The sequence below is a fragment of the Larus michahellis genome, chromosome 12 (genome assembly GCF_964199755.1).
Source record: "Larus michahellis chromosome 12, bLarMic1.1, whole genome shotgun sequence".
Lineage (NCBI taxonomy): Eukaryota > Metazoa > Chordata > Aves > Charadriiformes > Laridae > Larus > Larus michahellis.
This window is the reverse complement of record NC_133907.1, coordinates 3417035-3436958: the sequence shown is the minus strand read 5'-3', so window position 1 is coordinate 3436958 and position 19924 is coordinate 3417035. Positions and strand designations below refer to the sequence as shown.

Below are 19924 nucleotides of genomic sequence, written 5' to 3'. Positions count from 1 at the left end.
TGAATTTAATGATCTTCCACTTAATTTTAAACGCTATTCATTTAATCCATGGAAAGAGGCATTTATTACTGTTTGAATGCATGCAGCAGTAAGCAAAATGTGTTCAGGTTTCTGTTGAGCACCAGAGTGTGTTTGGGGGATGCCCAGAGAGGGCTCTTCATCCACGGCGCTGGGTTGCACAGGATCAAATGTGTTTAATGGCTTTTCAGATATATGGGGGAGAAACGAAGCCGGTAACTAAGTCAAAGCCGAAAACTGCAGTGGGAGGGATGGGGTGGGAGACAGCCCAGGTCATTCTGGTCTTCTGCTGGGGCAGAACTGGGAATTTGTGCGTAACCTCCCTACGGCACGGCTGTCGGCATGCGGGAATGCGAAAGGGAAGAGCTCCTCTCCGGCTCTGCACTTACCACGTAAGTGGCAGCCAAGGAGGAGAGCAGCCATAATTAAACGATGCTGTTGAGCCCTGGTGCCCCGGAGGTAACATCCTCGAAATGAACTGAACATTGAGAATGGCAAACTGCGAGGGACGCGGTGACAGATTCTCCGTGGTCGCAGATCACCTCTGAGTGACAGAAAATTGGACACAGATCACGAGGAAGGCAGGAGAGAGCACTGGGGAGCGGGGAGGAAGGGGAGAAAACAGCCTTTCCTAAAACGAGCCTAAAATCTGCCTGGTTGCTAGGGAAGTGGGACTCCTGGTAAGTCATTTCAATTTGTACCTATATTTATAACAGTATGAAGATACGTTTTATAATCTGTGTAATAAAGAACCTCATCAGCAACTTCTCAAAGAAACTTGTTATTACGGAGAATGACACTCTAATTGCCTCCAGACATTTAGCTTGTCTAGTGAGTGAAGTAACCTGATAAGCTATTGAGCTATTAAGTGATGTAGAATCAATTAATGTAGTTAGATAAGAAAGTAATACCCTACCTAGGTAAACTAAGTAATATGTGTCAAACTAGTCACTATTAATTCAGGTCCAGAAAAGCATAGCAGACCAGTATAATTCCCTGTAACCTTCATAAAAATGAGGAGGTTATATTTTGACCAAAGCAAACTAGTTTTCAAAAGATCATTTATGAAGAAAATCAAGACAAATACAGAATTCATTACCATGATCATTTTCTCAAGAATATTTTCCATGCCTTTAAGACATATACAACTGAATAACAGCGCTGCAGAGATGGCTAAATCGTAGGCCCTGACTTCCTGAGTCTTGGAAAAAGCGGGAGACGTGGGGAAAACACACTTTGAATTTCCATGCCTGCATGGGGATGCCCCCGGGACTCGGATAAGCGGGTGCACGGTCGCCTGCAGCCCCTCTTGCGCGCCCGGCAGTGGAGGACGGGGTACAACATCACCGTTAATGTCTCAATATCCTTTTAGCTTAACAGCAGAAGAGGCTCGCGTGGCGTGGTGAGGGCGGGCTGTTAGCTGGTACGGCTGACGTTCGGGCAAGGTGACGGATGGGGACGGGTCGTGGTGCCTTGTGTAGATACAAGCAAGAAACATGTGCGGACCGAGTTCTCGTTCCAGTTAATTTTGTCCCTGTCTGATCTACCTTCGGGTGTGATTATCTGGAATGTGTTAGAGCGGGGGAAAGGAGAATGGGTGAGAAATTATCATCCTGTCTGTCTCGCTGCTGCTGCAGGTTTCCTGTCCTGATATATTGTCTCTGTAGTTGGGGAGTGCAGAGGGAGGTTAATGAATCTTAAAACATTTGCAAGTGGCACGGTGTAGCTCCAAGCAAGCCGGGGTGTGCGGGAAAGCCCAGCGCGGGTCCCCAGCTCTGTATCGCTGGGCTAATGCTGTGCTCAACAAGCGCTAATTAGCCCTACCTGGGAGCGCACAGCACCGTGGGAACGCGGCTGCGCTACCTCCGGCCCCGCGCTCGACACTCCCCCCGCTTCCCCCTTTTGGGGGCTTTCCTCCCGTCTCCTCAAGTTTTTGGAAAGAGCTGTTTTCAGCTTTAAAATGACAATCTGGTCTAGGTCTTGCTGTATGGTTTGTTGTCATCCAAGTCTCCAGCCTGCCCAGTTACGTGCAGTATTATCTACATGGAGTAGGTACTGCAGCACATGGAGACCCCTGGAGTGTATGGGCCAGGGTTTAAGAGTGGGTCCAGGAACATTTTGAGACTTTCTCCCAAGATTAGGTTCGTTATGGAAAGAGTGTTGTTATGCCCATGTCTTGTTTGTGCAGCGTTTTTGCTCCGCTGAAGGACTCAAGGCAGCGTGTCGGAGGCGGGGGAACGCCTCCGGGTCCTGATGGGACAGTTGGCATTAGTATAACCTGCGTGGTTAGGTACCAGCCTCGCTTAAAACTCTTCAAAAATCGTTGGAATTGCTATTTGCAACTTTGGAAACTCACAGTCCTTTGGAAATCTGCACGTAAAACTGTGGAGGAAGTTTTAACTTCCTAACTAACTCTTGCTGGAAGCTTTATGGTGTATTACATTGTGGATGATCTTATGACAGAAGAATATTTGGGAAAAAAGTAACATTGACATCCCTAAAATGTCTTCCTTCCAGCCCATTACACGAGGTGTAACCACATGGTAAACCTGATATTTCTGTAAAGGACTGCAGCGGTTCCCTACGGACCAGCAGGGCAGCAGTGAGAGACTGATAGGCTGTGTTAAATGCAGAAAAATAAAAATATCAATAGTGAACGTTTTAGCGCTTCAGCTCTAGCATTTAGATGTGGTACAGGATTTGAAATTTTGTTTCTGATCTTCTTTAAACAAGAACAAGTCAGAGCCATCTGAACTGATTTGCTTAATGTGCTGTTCAGCATTCCCGGCGCAAATTGAATTGTTAGCCTCTCTGTCTTTGCGATTGAATGTTTGGATTCTAATATTACCAGCAGAGCAACCTTCCCTGACTGGATTGTTCTCGCAAGCGATGTTGATGCTTTGCACTCCCACTCAATTGATGTCATTGTGGCGACTGACAAGAAGGTGCCTGTTAGAGCGAACAGGTTGAGACCGGAGAAGAGGAGAGAGAGTGACAAATCAGAAATATCTCATTTTTCATTGATGTCCTTTATTTCAGAAAATTCTTTTCGCCGATTCCCAGTTACTTGCCTCCCACACTTCAGACAGAGATGGGCCTGCAGTTGCTTTACACAACTTTTGTGCTACCCCTCCTTGAAGCCGTACAGGAACTAATCCTGTTACATCCCTCGGCTTTGTTCTGCCACAGCTAAAGCTGGTGAGGACGTAGCTTGGATGCATCTGCACCTTTGCATACATTGTAGAAATGTCCGTCGTGAAGCTTTCTTGCTGCCGAGCATCAGCCCCAGGATATGTCTCTACACAGTCTTTGTGTGCCGTGGTGGGAGAGGACCCAGCTCACCCCAAGCTGGTGCAGATTGCCCACACTGATGGAAACCAGCATCTTCTGGGTGGGTGAGCTTCTCCCAGGACATCTCTGTGCTCATATGGAGCCACTGTAGCTCTGATTTGTGTGTATATATATATGTGTGTATAAAAATATGACTGGTTTTCAGTACATTGGACCTGAAATACCAGAGGAACATGCAGCAACTTGATAGCTATGGACTTCTGGAGAGCAGTTAAAGGCATGAGTTGTGCAGGGGGTCTGAGGCTGCAAGACCTTCTGGGCTGGAGTTTTAGAGCTGCTGTGGGGAGAGGGATTTCGAAGTGTGTCTGTGGTGCAGACAGTAGCAAAGAGCTGGGGCCTGGGTCTCTCTACGTTGGATCTTGGCAGCAAACCAGCACGGGAGACCATCAGGGACCAGAGCCTTGGGGTGGAGAAGGGGGTAGGCAAAGTGCCAGTGCGACCATACCCATCAAGAGCTGAGAAGCCAAAGGAGGGGATTTGCAAGGTAGATGTAAAAGCTGTAGAAAACAGCGTGGAAGGGTGAGTATAGGATTTTGGATGTAACAGAAATGAATTGGCACTACTAGATCTGTTGTGACCTACGTGCTTTCCAGTCCTTTCCAGAGTTTGATGTTTCATACGTAGACAGTTGCCAGGGGAAATTTTGCTTACACCGTAATTTTCCATTTGCTGCTAGACTTCAGACAGATGAGTGCAAACTGTTCTTTCTGCAACTCGGGAGATAATTTTGCAGTCAGTGTGAACGCTGCGAACCTTCTAATTTTTTTTCTCTAATAACAGTTTGGCAAATCAAAGTGTCTGTTCAGTTAGTCAGTAAAAACACCTAGGAACCTTGCAAAAAAATACACAGGCAAAGAGATGTGCTCTGAGCTGGCTGTGTCTCAGAGTAGATATTCTCAGCGATTAGGGATATTGACAATTTTTTAATTTATCTTGTCTGCATTGAAACAGAAGAGTCAAAGATGGCTATAGAGGGAAGAAACGAACACACACACACACACACACACACATTTTCTAAGTACTTTTATTTACACAAATTCCTTTGCCATATTTTCCATCACGGTAAGACAATGGTCATCAAGATAAATTCAGAAATCTAGCCACTACTGAGAGGAGGTCGGGGGGGGGGGGAGAAGAGAAAGAGAATATTTGTGCTTTATAGGGTAGAAGTCAGGGAGACATGATTGCATTTCTTGCCTTTCAAATAATTTCCATTTTAAGCCAACAACCCTGATGGTGGGACAGCAAGTAGGAGGTAAGGATTTTCCCAGTGAATGATTTTTAATCAGTTTTAAAAACTGGTAAATTTTGAGACATTCACCCAGATTGGTATATCCACAGCGGATAATGGCAATAAACTCTCCCCCTCTACTTATGTCTTGCGTATAGACAAGCACATGCAAGCCCAGGTTAGCAAACCCACACTTCCTTTTGTTCTCTTTGTTCCCTTTGTTCACTATGCAGTAATGAAAAATGACAGCCATATTTATTGTAACATTCCTCCAGGAATGCAGAGATAATTACCTGCCCTTAGCATGGGAGAGGAGAATGAGCGCGGGCTCCGTCTCCTTCCGGCTCCCTGGAATCCAACCGGCGCCTTGGCGTGAAACGCGAAGTGGAGGCCGTCGGGAGCAGAGGAGATCTGCTGCCTTGAGAGGTTGTTTTTAGGGTCCGTTTTGTTGTTGCTCGCAAAATAAGACATGAGAAGAGCTCAAACGCCTGTTAAAAGGGAACTGCTTTGAATTCCACCTATATCCTCACCCGTTTCTAAAGAAAAGGCTTCCACGCCGTCGTTTGAAGCAGGCTTGACTTAACTGATAATACCGCTGTTTTCATGCGGACTCTCGCAGGGTCTGCCCAGACAGATCTGACTTCAGCCCTGGCCGTTTTCGCAGTGAGTGAGCCATTCCGCTTTCCATTAAAGGAAACCCAAACTTCATCCCGTGTGTTAGTAAGAGGGGTCGTGGTGTTTCTGAGAAGTACCAGATTAATCGGCATTGGAACTGAAAAACACCAACCTGACAAAAAATATGTATAATTTTGGTGCTGTAAGAGTATGCGCGACCAGGTTGACGTTCACCCCTCTGCTGTGTATGGTGGTGGTGAGCTACAGCCCGTGGATCGGAGGGATGGGGGAACCGAGCGTGCTCCCCTTCCCTCCGTGTGGACGCCGACTTCCCCCTGCGATGGCAGCCCCGCTGTCAGGAGCGCTCCTGCTTCCCTCTGCCTCCACTTTTTTGGGGGAGACACCCCTGGATGAGCATTTGCCCATAGCTAAGATCCAATGGAGAAAACTGGGGGGAATTTTATCTCTTTTTACTCTTATTCAGCAAGGACAAGCTATCCCAATGAGGTCTGTTCAGGTAACTAGGTGCCTCCCTGTGTTTTTTTATGATTATTTTCTAATACGCATTCCTGTTTAATGAGAATTTAAAAACAAGACCTATTTGGCCTTTAATAAGAAAAATCTTTTAATATCTTAATATTTTTGTCCTCTGCATTTATTTCCTCCCTTGCTGGGATTTTTCAGGCTGATTATTTTTTAAGGTATTAAAAATATAATCCATACGATATATTAAAATATAATTAAAACTGTTATCATATTTTCAGCAGCGTGTTTTGCCTAGGGAGATCTTACAAGTGCAAATCCATTTTTGCATCACCCCCACTGGTGAGGGAGGCCAACTGACCATTGCTAACCCTTCTTACTAATAGGAGAATGGAAACAAAAAAAAAAGAGGGGAAGGATTTGTGATGCTTCCAGGTGTTTCACCTTCAAACCATTTTCTTTCTGATCCAGAACGTCTCCCAGTGGTACAGCAAAAGGAGATAAGAATTAAGTTCATAGCCTGGATTTCCACATTTTTCAGGTTGCGATAAAGTTCTGGCAGCGTGATGAGGATGTGGGTGGCCCAGGGATGTGGAGCAGTGGCTGTTTGGCATGGCCTCATCCCCTGTCTGGTGGTGGGGACACCCCTACTTTGGGGGGGGCTCGCGGAGCGGGGAGGTGGTTGCAACGCAGCCCTGTAAGCGGGAATGTGTGGAGTCCTTACGGAGACATTTCTGTGCTGGAAAGGACCTCTTTACCCAACACTTCCCCTTCCCAAACTGGAGAAGCCCCAACCTCAGATGTATGTTGTGGTCGTGCCCTTGTGGCCAGCCGTAGGCTGGATCATTTTTCAGGGCGCGGTGGTTTGCAGGGCACGTGGCATAAGCCGGGCAGAACGGATGCGAATCCTGGGATTTGCAGCTGAGCTCCCCGAATCCCCTGCCCACCCCTCCTCTCCATCTCTTGACTCTCCAGTGCCGTTTTCCACCCCTTGGAACCTCATGTTCCCTGACTGCGTAGCAGCGAGTGGTCATGCAGGTGACACCTGGCTGCGCAGAGGGAGGTGGTGGTTCACTGCTGAGAGGGGCCAGCGGTAAATTTTCTTCGCGGGGGGGAAATGGGAGGAATCACAGTTGACAAGTGGGTCTTGAGCTGGAGGCATCTTGATGCAAACAAGATTGAGTGGCTGATAGGGCTTTTTGGGTGGAGGGCCCTGAGTCTCTCATCTTCTCTAGCCCGTACCCAGAAGGGTTGGACTGGGTGCTGCAAACCCATTTATTCCTCAGGTGCCTACAGAGAGAGGAAGGGTTCGGGACTGGAGGGTTTGGTGGCCAAAGGATGAATTCAGGGGGTGGCATCAGAAATGACGCTGGCGCGGGCAAAGAGTTAAACCATTGTGGGAGAGTGCGCAGAGGAGAGTTAGCAAGGGGAAAATGATTGAAAAATAAATGTAATCAAAGTGCCCAAGTGTTTTAGGAACCTGAATCTCTTTACTCCCCCTCTCCTCTTTTTCTCTGTACCCCCAGGAGCTACTTATGTTCCTGCAGCTCATATTTTCAACAGTCTTTAAATAAGTGTTTAATGGGATTTATAAAAACACCTGAGCAGGTTAGATAGGTTATAATTCCCACTGATTTCACTGACCTCTGTGTAGATGGGACACGGTCTCCTATACTGAACTGGCTTATTTAAAAATAGTATTCCAAGCGCGCTGGAAAATATTAGTGGTATTAGATTTGTTGGTTTAAGTTCTGGGAGGTGCCATCAGAGTTGGACAGATGCATAGAAATACAAATAAAGATAAGGGTGCCCCGGTGCCTGCCTGTGCATGTGTGTGTATAGTCTTTATTGGCGACCGAAAACCCACTACCTGCTCTTTGGTTTTCCATTTTAGCTGGCCTATTATCAGAGATTTCTGGAGTGTGAGTTTCATAAGTAGAGGTTATCATACATTGCAGGCCATCTCTCCTGCTGGGGAGCAAAATGAAGGTTTGATAATGAGATCGCCCAAAGGCAGATAAGAGCTCTAGCTTGCTGAACAGTCCCTCAAGGTTTCCTGTGATGGCAAAAAGGAGGGAATGCAATTTATTATCCTTCCCTCCTTGTACCTTCCCATTGTTTGAAAAGTCAAAGCAACAAACTACGCGCGTTCAAAATAAATAAATTAACAACCAGAGCAGGAGACCCGGTGTGTTGTTATTTTCCTCTGAAGAAGGAGGTCTGTGATTTGCTCTAACACCATGAAGGAAGTCTCTGAACTCCAAATCCTGAAATCCCATTTAAAGGACAGGCGCTCTCCCCCTCTCCTCGCTAGGATGGATATTCTAAAATTGAGTCGAGTGCTTTATCTTGATAGAGGATGGAGGATGGCTCCATAACCACTGCCGATAACCTCCCCATCTCCAATTCTGCGTGCTCTTCTTTCATGCTAAACGCTACAAAGTGCATTAAAGTAAAGCGAAAGGTCAGATTTAAGCCGTAAAACACAGAAGATTCAGAGCCGAAGTTGCCACATCATTAAGTCACAGCATCTTCATGCTTATGTTTTCTAGCACATATGGTATATAAAATCACCTAGTGTTTCACAACCCTCTTAAATAATTAGGCACAACAGGGTTTGCTGGGTGACCACCTGGATAAAGTCAAAACAGTGGCATCTGCATCAACCAGATGGGATTCTGCTCTTCGCTGCCATCGGGAAACGGACAGCCGACTTCCACTCGAGTGAACCCAAAGCTGCCTCCTTCCAGATAAGGAAGGGAAAGGGGAGTTGAGGAGAGAGTGATAAATGTGTCTTCCTTCAGTTTTCAGGTTACTGAGTCTGCTGAAACCAAAGGGAAGACACCCTGTTCCCCAGCCGGAGAAGCAGCAGGGAGGAGGTAAGGTAAATTTGTACGTAATCAGCAAACTGTGTACCTGGCGATGGTATTTTGAAGGCAGGTTGAACAAAAGCTTATATTTTTATTTGTTTCTGTCATTTAAAAGAAAAAAAAAAGTGGGGGAGGAAGAATATTAGCAATTTAGTGCGAGGCTCCATTAGATCAAATCAGCGCCAATGATAGTCACTTATTTCCTCCGTTTCATAATGATTTACTCTATAAATTAGTGCCCGCCTATTTAAACTCACTCAGTGATTCCGTTCCGGGTACCATGGCAATATGTGCCAGGGAACAGGGCTGAACCCACCAGTCATATGGCTCTCCGTGCTGTCGTTATGCTGTATGTGCGCCGACACTGTGGTAATGGGGGGCTGTGTGAGAACGTAGACGGATATTATGCAAACATATACTGACTTAAGTATCAATCTGTCACTGGTGTAACTCATTGTAATGGCTCCACCAAAGTCATTACAGGGTAATACGCATTAGAGCATGTTAACCATCTATCACGGGCGGAGGTGCAGAGGAGCCATGGGGAAGCTATAAGGAGCCACCAACATCCAGACCTAGAAGATATTCAGATATACGTTTTTCAGTTCAGCAAATCCCGAGCAGAGCGTTCCTTTTTTCCCCGCTTTCCACTCCAAAAAGAATCTGAAAAACGTCTCACAGCTTTAAGACGGAAAAAAAGAAAATCCTCCTGAGCTCATAGATCTGAAGCACACGCAAGTTAACTGCAGCGGTTAAATTCAAATCTCTCTTTCACAGACATACCACAGACACAAATGGGGTTCGATGGTGGGAAAGCTGTAGCCTGGCTGCGCTGCGCAGCCGCTTTAGGATGTGATTCCTTCTCTTGTGACCTTTGGAAGTCACTCAGCCTGATTTTGTGGTACAGAAGTGGAAGGAGGACATAACCTCGGCATCCCTCTTCAGCTAATCCATGTCCTCTCCCCCTGACCCACCCGGATAATGTATTAGCACATCCCAGACCGGTCCTTTCTCCAGTACTAAATTACCGTGGTTAATAACGACTAGGAGTCTTCAGTCCCAGGTTTTGCAGTGGGTCCTTCCTCTTTCTACTGAGCGAGATCCTGTCAGGGCCGGACAGGGTAAGGTACCTCTTGGATAATGACAGTGACTTAGGGTAAGCGCTTCCCCTGCTCTGCATGGTTTTGGTTGTTTTTCAAAGAGCAACGCTGCGGTGCTGGCTCGGCGATCGAGGCGGAGAGTGTCTGGCATGGGCAGGTGGGGATCTTTCGTTGTTCGCTGCAGACCTGGCTATTTTGCTAAAGTAAAGTACATTCTTCAGCCAATCCAGTGGATTAGAAAAGTCCTCCATTCAAAGGTTAAATAGTTGATGCTCCGTCAACACGTATGGAAGATGACACACAAATCCAAAGAGACCCAAAGCGGTTGGCAGTCTCCAGCCAGCGGGGTGGCGTAGCCAGGGATAAACGTGAGCGCACAGACTTCTGACGTGAGTTTACCCACTGCTTACTGCTCAGCCTGGGCACTCAGCGGTGCGTTTACTCCCTTTTTTGTGTGCTAAAGCAGTACTGCTACAGCTCACAGCATCCTCAAGCAGTTGTTATAGAGGGTCAGGAAAGAGGCTTAATAGACTGAAGGTGCCTGAATGCAGTGTTACGGTAAGTAACCCGCTCTCTTAAAAAAGAGAGACTGGTAAAAGAAAAAGCCCAGGGAACAAACACTGGATCTGTTGTGCTGTTACCATTTAACCTGCATTCACTGCCAATTGAAATGCACTTTACATTACTTCAGTCAGATACTTCAAAGGAAATCCTGGAGATGGGAGCACTTAAGCAAGAGCACTTCTGGTGGTAATGTGTGTATTTGAAAGCCTGGCAATTGGGAAGCTTGTGAATGCAGCAGCGTATCCAAATATAGCTGTAGCTTGTTATATGTAAACGGCAAGACTCATTCTGATATTCCTGCTCCTGTCCTGCCCTTCCTTCCTGCAAAACGGTGTGGTTTCTCCATCTGTCAGCGTCTCCAGTGTCTGTGTTTGCATGTAACGATGTCCGCCTGTGCACATTATCCCACACAGCGGCTCGGTGAGAGGAGCTGATGTCGTACCAGGTTATAAAAAGCCCAAAGGAGCATTCAGGAAAGGCTCTCGGAGGGAAGCATTGCTACTCCTGTAGCGCTGCCCGGGCCTTCCGGGCCCGTGGGGGACGGCAGAAGTGTCGGGCACAGCCATGCACGCAGCTGAGGGCAGGCAGAGGATGTGCAGGGGTGGTGCCAACTTTGGGCTTGTTGGGTCAAGCAAGACCAGGTTGGACGGGGCTTTGAGCAACCTGGTTAGTGGGAGGTGTCCCTGCCCAGGGCAGGGGGGTGGAACTAGATGATCTTTAAGGTCCCTTCTAACCCAAACCGTTCTATGATTCTATGATTATCGGGTAGAGGTGTAAGGCTAGGGCAGGTGAAACCCTTGTACGGAGGCTCTCAGCTCACTGTAGTTAAATCCTCCTGAATGGGTGTACCCACATGAAGGTCAAATGTGTTTTAATTTTGTGTGCTGGGCATTTAGTCCGTGGAGCTCCACCACGTCCTGCAATGTGAGATGTGGGGTTTTACCCCCTCAGACCTTTGTGCCCCGACACTTGCACCAGGATGGAAGAGCCGGCAGCATCTCCATCTGCAACGAACAGACTTTTGCAGAGTTTGCCAGGACAGAACCTCTCCCGTTTCCCACCAGGCGTTGGTGCATGCTGAGGCTGGAGTGCAAGGCCAGGAGCGCACTTGAAGGTGCGAGGTTATACCAGTGAGGCTCAAAGAACTCCCTGTTAATTATACATTGTTATAGGGTAGATCTGCGGCAGCTGACCATGAGCCATGAAAGACACAGGACCAAGCGGGACACCAAAGTACATCATATGGCAAGGGCAGTCCGTGGAATGTCAAACAGCGTGTGGGCAAATCCCAATGACGCCGGGAAAAACGTATCCGCCAAACGTTTCTGGTTAACTTTCTCGCAGAAATACTGTTGCTTCATTGCCTTCTGCATTTGGGTACAATCTAGTCTCTGCCTTCGTTGTCGTGGTGGATGAGAGTTTAAAAGATAAATTCCTTTTGTATTCTTCGGTTCCCTTTATGGAGGGGGCTTATAAAAAGTAGTTGAGAATACCTTACTATAGAATAAGAGAGTGTGATATCTTGGAGCTGGGGAGAAGAGCCGCAGCTGCTGTCTTTTCCCTGATAAAAACGGGAAGACTGTGAGAACACAGTGACCTTTATTCAGCGCAATTAAATGCCATACAAATAAATAGCTAATTCTGTTTAGCAGCGTTGCTGCTTTTATCTCCCTGTGGCCATAACCAGGTAAAATTCCCCTTTGCTGATCTGACCATGAGTTGACACGTTTAGGGCTGTGCCGTGCAAAGGAAAGGTCCTGTTTGCCCTGTCCCTGAGCAAGGATGTCTCCTCCTCGCTCCAAACTCTCACGTCTGATTTGGAAAGGCAGCTGAAGGGCAGGCGTTGCTGCCTTTCCAAAGGCAAGGAGTGAAGACGCCGGGAGGAAAGGTTGTGCACCGCAGCCATGGACTGGGATGGTTCCTGCTGCTTTGCTGGTGGAAAATCAGAGCCGTGACTGTCCAGACAATGCACACAACAAACCTCGTCCAAATAAGGGACATGTTCAGAGAGCAGCATCTCTTAAAATTTATTGCGAGCAGTATGGTAGCTCCACCTGCTATTAATTTTGCCTGACTTGCAAAGACAGCTGTAAAGACTCAGGTTCTGTACCTACCGATGGTATCTGCGGGTTTTCGAAGTACAATGACATCTATTTTGTGCCATTCGCATGCTCATCCATAGGGCTGAAATCTTCTTCTTCCTGAAAAAGCCCGTCCCATCCCGCATTTCACGCTGCCATCCTGGGCTGGGGTATGATCAGCCAGTGGTTATGGCACAGCTCCAAGCTACGCAGGTGACGCTCTAAAGATTTTAGCAGCTAAAAATCAAAAAAAACCCTCTCTGCTGAGCATGGGCAAATAGTAATTTCACAGATGCATTTAGCACGGCCAAATTTGAGCAGATATTCATGAGAACTTCAAAAGGCAAAAGGCCTGTTCCCAGCATAAAATTCGTCCGCATCCCCCTGTAATAGTGAAAAATTTAACAGAGCAGATTGCTGGTCATTTTTTAACACGGGAAAAAGTACTTGGGGTTTTTTGTTGGTTTTTTTTCCGCCTCAGAAATCTCTAATCTCTTCAAATTTTTGCAGAATTCACCATCATAAAATTTCAGGCCAAACCATAAATTCCCAATAAAAACAACTACTGGATTTAAGACAGTTGTCGCTAAAGATACGGGTAACCTACCCACTTCTCCCTCCCTCACAGAGGTCCTACACCAAGTGCTAACGTTTCTGGAGTTGTTAATAGATCAAACTGCTTATTTTGGGCTTGATATCCTGGCATCTGGTTTTAGAGGGGTGCTGAGCTCCTCCAGCCGCATCCAGGCAACGTAACAGAGAAAGAAGCCCAGGGCATGAAATACCCCGTTCTGCATCACTGAAAATCGGGTACTGCAAATTAGTGCTTTTTTGGTGAACTTTCTGTTTGTGACTCAGCACTTTCCTCTCTAAAGTGGCAATAACGTCACCCTTCTCCTAAATTGATGCTAAACTGATGAATGCCATCGAGAAGCCTGAGAGGAAATTAGTCATTGCCTCCAGAGCAGTGTTGGAGTAGGTTTCTGGAAATAAAATATCAAATAGGTGCTCTTCAAAGGAGCTCTGTACTTTGCGCACATGGACATTTTGGAAAAAAAATGACATATGAACATTTAACTTAAAGATCGTATAACCACGTATATCCCTAAAGGAATCAAATTGAAATTGTTCAGGTAAATTTAATTTGACGTTTCCAGGCTATGTATTACACAAAGATTGCATATATACTATCTTTATGCTCTACGGTCTCCCTGAATCTCAAGTTTTAGCATCATAACATCAGAAAGGGCAGTCTCCTGGTGGTGTCATATTGCACCAGGGCCAACTACCCGTCTTTGTGGTGCTTCCTTCTTCTCCTCCTCTTCCTCCTCCTCCTTCTCCTCCTCCTCCTTGGACCGAGCTGCCAGCTGGAGCGTGCTTTTGGGAGAGTTTCATATTAAAAAACGGACACCCTTGACTCTATCAATTTCCGATGCTATGATTGTCACTAGGCTCATTCACGAGTTTATAATTTTTTCCCTCCTTCCACAATCCAAGCTTCAAAGATTCAGTTCACCCTTATCTCGGACCAGAGGGCTGCATCAAGGCTGGCTTGCTCCCAGCGCCTGGGGCCAGCCCAGCCACGAACCTTTCTTTCTAGCTGGCCCCAAAGGCTGTGGTTTGAGCGTGGCCAACGTAGGAACCACCAGGTGGATTTGCTGCTCTTCCCGCCACCCTTTGTCTTCTCTTCCTCTGCATTTCTACACCGTGCCATGGCTGGGTGTGCTCTGCTTGTCACGTGGAGGCTGGGGAGGGACTTCACGGCAATTGTTAAGCGCTCGACAACTTCCCACGGCCTGCCATGAACAGTTGTTATTAGAGCTAATTAATCTACGGATGTATTAATTGCAAGAAGAAATGCTTACTGGAAAAGCACGCCTGTTTCCTACCCTTTTCAGGAGCAGCTTCTTGAGATCCTTACGCAGGACCTGCGAATAGCCACCAGGAACGGACAGATGGAGAAATGAGTTTAATAGCTCCTCTGCAAAGCTGATAAATAGCCTTCAATTTATATATATATATCTATATATGTATATACATAAATATTTAAGAGCACTGTAATGAGATGTGCAGCTTTTGTTGAGTCCTTTCATGCCTCCAACGAGTTTGGGATCCCAATCTTTAAGGTCTGTATTGCTGAGACCTTCCTGACATCACCCACATCCATGTTTGTCCTCTCTGAAATGGAAACCTGGCTATTTCTTGCTGTCTGGGGTGGCATCCCACAGCCAGTCTGGTTTTCTGCCTCTCCCGCGCGCTCGTTGAGTCCTCCCTGTCCTGTACACGCTCTACTGATCCAGCACAGCCAGCTGGGTCCTGACCCAGGGCCATATCCCCGGCTGACAGGTGAAAACAATCACTCAAAACCTCTTCAGGGTGATCAGGACTATGATTCAAGTTCATATTTTAAAGTTTAACTTATGGAGTAAAAATGCTGGCCATCACCCAGGGAGAAATCAGGAAATTAGATATTTTTGGTAATTAGAATAGAAAAAAGACATGCAAATTCCCTTGTAGAGATTTGTTCCTACCGCACAAGCAAAGTGGCTTTGTTGCCATTTTATTTGTCATTTCAGCAGATATAACCTATTAATTATTTGTAGCATGTTCAAGAGTAAACACGCACTCCGGGGAGGAAGCGAAGGCCTTTTAAAGTTCAGCTGTTTCTGGCTCCCTTCTCCCGTACACAGACGTCCTGGGAGCACCGCAGGCAGGGCCACCGTGCAAACAGGAACTTGTGTTTGTTTGCACTTTTATCACCAGTTTATAGGTAAAGGTACATTTTCATTCTGGAGTCCGATATTCCGTGCTCAAAGTAAGAAAAGCGGGAACGTGTGTTTCTACCTTGGCAGCATCATCTCTGCCGGGTGCCTTGACTTTGCCAGCAATCAGCAGGGACAAATCCGTGGGCAGAATTCCTCCTTGTTCTCAACTCCAAACCCACAGAACTCTTGAATACTCCAAACCCACAAAACTCTTGAATTAATTTTATTTTTAATTTAATAAAATAAAATTAATGCTTCAAGTAGGAAACATTTGAGGACAAGTTGCAGCTCAGAGTACTTTATTATGGCTGAGTTTTAATCCTCGGTGCATAAGAAGGATTATGCTGAGAGCACTGACATCACCTTAAATATAGCAGCATGAATATGCCTCTTTAATAAATCTTTTCAGCTTTTAATTTCAATTCAAGAAAAATGTTGGTTGAAAATATCTTCTTCCCCAGTAACCTTCCCCTGTCTCAAACGTGCCTGCACTCCCAGGCATCAGGAGGGTGAGGATGTGCTACCTCCACCCGCCACAGCCCGCCTCGAAAAAAATCTTTTGCAGATCCAGAGAGAGCAGCAAAACGTTGCTTTTACCTGTTGCAGTTGCCATCTGAGGAGAAGGGGTGATAAAGCATCTTGGTAAGCCGTAACAAAAAAGTTTGACCGGTAAAACCTGAGCTCGCACTGGGAAAATTTCCCCTTTACAACTTTTTGGGGGAGACATCACAGAGGCGGAGGTGGCCTCGGGGCATCGCTCCCAGGCTGTGCTCAGTTTGCTCCCGCGGCTCAGGAGGGGATGGGACCCAGCCAAGTACCCAGGAAAGGGAAATTTGATTTCTAAGTGAAGCATCAGCAGGTGTCTTAAAAGGTCCTCCGAGTGTTTGTCATACTCTGGAAGAGCCGAGAGTAATACAATGGAATAAAATCGATTATAGAGCCAAGTTTCTCTCCTGAGTGCCACACCTAGAGGGAAACGAGCACCGCTTCTCGCAGGGGCTCTGCGCCGCGGTCTGAACGCTTGCCTCCCCCACAGGCGAGAGGTTGGGAACGGTCCAGCTCAAGCTGAGGTCTGACGACCTTCACCAAGAGGACACGTGCTTCACCGGGTATAGGAAACATCCTCCAGACCGCTCCGGTATCGCTCAGCACTTTTGTGATTCCCCAGGGAGTTTGTCTCTTTTGTCTTGTCTTCAAGATATCATGAGACTGCAGATATGTTCGGAGGTTTGCGTGGTGACTAGAGTGAAGATAACATCTAGGTTTCTTGCAGAAAAGTCGGACGTTGAGAAATCAGTCTATAAATACCACAATTTTCTGCTCACAGAATATTTGCTGGTTGTTTTTTTATGAATCGGCATTGTAGTTGTAGTATGAATCGGAGCGCTGTAGAGCCAGCTACTACGGCACGTAGATATCACCGGTTTTGGCCTGCAAGTGATGTGCTAGGAGCATCCTCTCTGGCAAGTGATGTGAAATGTTACAGCACTCATTTTGCTAGGAAAAAAAATAAATATCCCAGCTACGATGTCATCCATCTTTTACTGCGTATGGAGTATCATCCCCAAGTGTTGATGGGAGCACCCGCAGCATTAAAGCCTGGCCTGATAACACACCTACCATCCCAGATATGTGCAAGACAAACATGTGGAACCGCACCGCTGATCGTTGGCAGCCGACGTTAATGGTGCGGCTTCGTGGAAAAGCGCAATTCACAGCGTTTGTGGGCGAGCATATGCAAATCAGCATATAAATCAGGCTGATGAAGCTGCAGCAGCCACCACAAACCAAAAATAAGTGTCTCTTTTCCCTTTAGGCTAACACGAGCCCTCGCTGAAGGAACAGCTGCACGAGCGTGATGAGACCCAAGAAGGCCGTTAGAGCCTCTGGCTCCGCTCTCGAGCACAGTGGACTGAATGCAAACCCCTCTTCGCAAATTTGCGGTCCTGCTAATTTTTTTTGTTGTTGTTAGTTTGTTCAGCATTGTGCCGTTGCATATGTTTTCCCCAAAGGGTCTGTACCGGGCTGTTACCTACACGGTGGGGAAAAAAAAAAAAAAAAAAAGACTTTTAGTTTGAAATGAGCATTGCAGTCATTTAAAACAGGCTTAGTTTAGAGTTGTAAAATCTTTGGTTCAGCCTGATCCGTCTCCTTTAAGGCTGTCAAACTGAAAAGAATTAAAATGCAGAGGAAATGATTTAGAAAAGAAAATGCAACTTTGCAATTTAACTTTGCTACGGGGATAAAGTTTTAAGAAATTATTAGCAGTTTGGGTGCCTTTTCGTCTTGGCAGCCTGAGGTTGGACTCATTAAAGAGAAACGATTTTCAGAAAATATTGAACGCCCACCTTTGGAAAACCTGTTCTCTGCAGGTAGCTAAAGGTGGGCCCTAAACTCACTGGTCTGTTTGAAAGGCTCAGCTTAACCTTAAATTAAAAAAAAAATAAATAAAATTAAACCAGGTACAGTGGAGTAACTGTGATACTCCACGTGCAGGAAGGCAAAAAGATGCTTTGACGAAGGGAAGCACCGGTGTAAAGGCAGCGGTGATGCTCATCTTAGAAGGAGATGAGGTGGAAATAAATATTGTTCTGGGCTGGTACCGGTAGACACAGAGTAGTGGCAGAAGAAGGGGGAAGGTGGCCCATCTTCACCGGTTACGTAGACAGAGACCATGAGGTCCCCAGGCTCTTGGGACTTGTTGCTGCTAGTTCTGAAATAACGCAAATCTGAGGAACTCTGTATTTTTAAAGGGATCTGGCTCATTGGCTTCCTTTCAAGATTATCATTTTGGATTCTGCTGCTTTAAGAAAGATGAATTAGGGAATTTAAGGAGTTAGATGTGCATCTCATCTCTTTAATTTAAATTTAAATAAATAAATAGTTGGGAATAAAACCAGAGTGATTTGGTGCCACTTCCAGAGCTGAATAAAATGCTGAACCTAACTAAAACCCACCGATGGTGAAAAATAAGCTAGAAGTTCAAAATTAATCCCATTATTGCACTCTAAAACATTATTAATAGGTGTAGAGGTTTGGGCAAATCCCATTATTTTAATACTATCCTTTCTCCTAAATATTTCATAGCCGGTTTTTATTTCTTTTATTAAATCGTCACTTTAGAAGAAAGATAAACCCCCCAATAGTGAAGTTCAGGAGCGCCCGACCTGCAGGGTCTAGCGATGATGATTTTTAAAAGGACGTGTAGGAGTTAGCGGCCGTAGCGGAGGAGGGAAGAGGGGTCGCTGTGCGGGAGTGGTCCCTCAGGCTGGGCACCGCTGCATCGCCCCATCTCTGCGCGGGCCCCAGCACGCGGCTACGCCTCCCTGCAGCACGATAATATCGCATTTGCAAGATGATAATATCATGCTGATCAATTCAGAACCACAGAAGACCATACTCTGTAATCCCTATGCGCGCAGAATAATAACCCCACTTTGCAAGTAGTTCCCATTCATTCCAGTGGGACTCTCTTGTAATCAATATATTTGTTTCCAAATTATAGTGTTATTGGTCCAACTTGATCTTTATTCCCGTTAACCAATTGCATGTGCAGAAGGCCTGGAAACGATGCCACAGCGAGGGCTGCTCTCGTCCCACTCCCATTGTTCCAGGACTCCAGTCCTCGGAGTTATTGTTCAAGCTGCCAGTTATCTCCGAGTGCTCCCAGCAGATGTTGGGGGGGAGGGGGCAATTTATTTATTTTTTTTAAAGAAGTTTGCCTCTTTAAGGACCAACCCCGACGAGAGATTAATTCTGTTTGCTCTCCCCTGCACCGCGTTTTGTCTCTTTAAGTTGGAAAATACTTAGAGAGGAAAATGTGTTTTCTTGCTGTTCAAAATAATAATAATAATTTGCCAGTGGAAATTTATTGCTGACTTCAAAGGGAGCCCTAAATTTGCTGACAGTAAACAAGGGGCAATCCTGCTTTCACTACAGTCAGCGTAGCTATTCTTGTGGGCTTTCGTGGGCACTGATCGGAGTGCAGCGCTGCCCACAATACGGTATTTCCATTCTGTGAGCATCCTCCAAAGTTCAGCATTTATTTTTGTCTGCGGTGGAACAAAACCGAGGAATTTTGGGCTGTTTTTTGAAGACAGAGGATAGTATCAAAATACTAGTTTTCAAATCAAAACCTATCTGTTGTAAGAAGACTTCTTAGATTTGGGACTGTTGGATTATCTAAATAAATAGAGGAGTCTTCTGGGCCATAACCTGATCTCTGGGGTGGTGGTCTCAGTCATAAAAGATGCAAGGTTCAAGCTTCTTCTCAAGAAGAGCTTTTCACTCTGCGTCTTCTGCCTGATGATCCACTCAACCTCAAATCAAGCGATGGAGTATGACAGCTCGCTCTCCTCTGCTCTTCCTCATGTGCACGTGAGAAATAAACAGGGGAACCCACAAGAAAGCTGGTTGATATGGATTTATCTCCTTGGAGGATTTTTGCCTTAATGCTCCATCCCGTTTTGGTGACATTTCATGAAGGTGACGATGTCTCAGCCAGTTCTGCTTCAGTGGAGGTGAAGGTGTAGAGCACCTCAATGAATGAAGCCTGTGAGATCCACGTGGAGAGCTCATGCCGACACTTGGAAGTTCACATCCCATCCGAAGGGACCTTCTTGGCTTAGCTCCCTCCCTAACCCTAACCTTATTGCTGAATATTTAACCAGAAACAAAACAAAAAAAAAATTAATCCATGCCATGGCTTGATTAGGGATTAGAAATGTTAACTGGCCAGTGCCTTTTTCTGCAGGGGTATGCAGCCCCTATACCTTTAATTAGAGTAGCCTGTGGTACTTGCCATAAAGCTGATAAGTAATAAATAGCTGCCTTTGTCACATGCAAG

The 19924-nt window shown here is 46.1% G+C and overlaps 1 long non-coding RNA gene across 3 annotated transcripts in view; it reads left to right on the top strand.

Annotated features, from left to right (window-relative positions):
* Nucleotides 1-342: 342 nt before the first annotated feature.
* LOC141750247 (uncharacterized) overlaps nucleotides 343-19924 on the top strand; it is a 68009-nt gene continuing 48427 nt past the window's right edge. For 2 of the 3 annotated variants that reach the window (XR_012589619.1, XR_012589621.1), the window contains exons 1-2: nucleotides 343-698; nucleotides 8510-8577. This is a non-coding gene — a long non-coding RNA (uncharacterized LOC141750247). Of the gene's footprint in view, nucleotides 699-8502; nucleotides 8578-19924 lie in introns of all 3 variants that reach the window. The other variant, XR_012589620.1, reaches the window with a different exon arrangement.